Genomic DNA, 2,574 nt, shown 5'->3' with positions numbered 1-2,574 from the left:
TTAGAAAAATGGATGCCTTTGTTCTATTTTCATCTCTCAGCTTTGCTCTTCGCTGTATTGGTTTCATTCTCAGGTGGACTCTGTTGGTGACTCCTGGTATTTTTCATTTTACAATCTCATGATTTTAAAAGACCTACCAAAATAAGACCATAGCTAATCAACCCTTCCAGTAGATCTTCTCTTATGCTGTTATGCTGGTCTTACTTATTTCTGGAGTCTCTTACTGGCCAAGAAGTTGTGTTATATTAATTGCTCAAGTCAAGAACATCTGGAATCTGGAGGATGAGATGAACACCATACTGGGAAGGGTGATTTTCAAAAAAGATTTGGCTATTGCTATTATAAAGACAGGGGATATATATATATATATATACACATATATGTATGTATGTATGTATGTGTGTGTGTGTTTGTATCTTCATGAAAGTGTTAGTTCTTGCAGAGTACTCATTCCTCCAAGATAAAATCTGATTACTATATTTAGGTAGTCAAAGCTTTGTTCACTGTAATTCCTGGAACTTTGGTCTAGTTACTGTATCTCTCAGGCAGTCCCGTATTTGCTTACATTAGACTGCGGTCATCATCTCTAACCCAGTAATGTGTTTTCCAGCTCATCTCTCAATGACATGCTGACGTCTCACCATTTCTAAAATTTTTTCATTGGTCGACGAAGCTCAGGCTGTCTAGCTTGCCTTTCACTTCCAAACACTTGATCATTCATGCTATTTCTAATGTTCTCACTTTTTAAACATTTTTGCACAGATATGTAAGTCTCTAAAACATTTGCTGGTTGTATTTTGGATATCAATCCATTGAGAAAGAAATTAAAATAAAGAAGACCTAATATAAATTACTGAAGGAGTTAAATGAGGCTGAATATTGTAACTTTAAAAAATCCAAACACAAATATAGCTCAAAAGATATTAGAAAGCAGAATTCAAAAAATAAGCTTATATCACTAAAAAAAACCAACATTCATAAGTTAATTTTTCATGTTACATGTTTCCATGAGCTTTTTGAGGCGCTCCTAGGAGCTTTGAAAAGTATAGTGCATATTTGTGTGAGTCATTCTTTGCAGGTATTGTTTAGACTCAGATACTCTCATACACTGCACCCCGCATTTGTTATTTTCTAAAATAAAAGACTGTTAGTTTTATGACTATTTTTTGGACTGAATATACTAATAATATATCTAATGTTTGTGTCTGAAATACTTGGATATTGAAGAACAATTTTTTTCTACTTTTATTATACAACTCTAACCTTATTCTGTATATCCGCATAAAAATATTTTTGATAGCTTCTTACCTCTGGAACCCTGGAGGATGCCAAAGCAATGAAGAAGGTTCCTGCTGTGCCAGAAAGGTTGAAGAGAAAGTGGAGGAATTTCACAGAACTCAAGATCAAGTGCCTGCTAAAGAAGTTTGCTCAGAAGATGCTTTGAAAGGCGAGAAGGAAGGTGATCTAGAAAGAAGTGAGGCAGTATCACAACGAATCCAGGCAGTGGCACAGATCTGAAATTCAGATAGCGAACATGGCAAGCAAAGCTGGTGACTACCTACCTGCAGAAGCCAAATTGGCAGTTGTCATCAGCTTTAGAGATATCAACGGTGTGAACCCCACAAAGTCCTCACAGTGGTTCAACATCTTTGCCTTCACTAGATCTTCAATGCAACTTTAGTTAAACTCAACAAGACTGTGGGATCATACAGTGCATGAGGCAACTCCAATCTGAAGTGAGTGAATGAGCTGATCTAGAAGCGAGGCTTTCGCAAAATCAGTAAGAAGCTAATTACCCTGACGGATAACTTCCTGATAGTGTGTTCTCTTGGCAAATACAGCATCATCTACATGGAGAATCTGATTCATCAAGTCTATATTGCTGGAAAACACTTCAAAAAGCAAATGACTTCCTATGGCTTTCAAATGATCTGTTCCCCGAGGTGGAATGAAGAAAGTGACACCGATTTTAGAGGGTGGAGATGTTGGCAATAGGACCGACTTACTAAAAGGATGAACTAAGGAGTCTCTTATGGTATTATAATCTGGTAAGATAACAAACAACAACTCCACTGAAGTTGGAATAACTATTGTATTGGTGACTTTTGTTAGCCTTTCTTACTTTCCCTTTACTATTGTGGCAACTATTAATGTTTGATAGAATTGAACCAAAGCAGTCTAACATAAAAAAAAAAAAAACATATGCATTAGAAATTTTCTTTTTAGGTTCTCAAGCTTCACTCTTAACATTAATCCCCAAACACCCAAATAGCTAGGATTAAGCCAGGCTGAAACCAGAAATCCAAAACTTTATGTAGGTCTCCCACTTAAGTGGCAGGAACTTAAGTACTCAAACTACCACCTGTTGCTTTCAAAGAACATTGTTAAGAAACTTGAGCCTGACCAAGGTGGTCAGAACCCAAAGCAGACAGCCACTCTCGTATGGAATGTAGGTGTCCCCAGAGCCAGCCTAACTCATGGCACCACAATGCCAGCCCCCGAATGGGTATGATAATGTATCGTCTGCCATTTTACAGTGTAAATAAAGACAGATATTGACCTAGCTTTATATAC

The 2,574-nt window shown here is 37.0% G+C and overlaps 1 pseudogene; it reads left to right on the top strand.

The window, feature by feature from the left end:
• The first annotated feature begins 1,324 nt into the window (after nucleotides 1-1,324).
• On the top strand, nucleotides 1,325-2,017 carry LOC121152703 (annotated as a pseudogene).
• The last annotated feature ends 557 nt before the right edge of the window (nucleotides 2,018-2,574 follow it).

This window comes from Ochotona curzoniae, unplaced genomic scaffold, assembly GCF_017591425.1.
Source record: "Ochotona curzoniae isolate NIBS_2020 unplaced genomic scaffold, NIBS_Ocur_1.0 contig_2599, whole genome shotgun sequence".
Taxonomy (NCBI): Eukaryota; Metazoa; Chordata; class Mammalia; order Lagomorpha; family Ochotonidae; genus Ochotona; species Ochotona curzoniae.
Note: the sequence above shows the minus strand (reverse complement) of the source record. Positions and strands in the feature narration are given on the sequence as shown.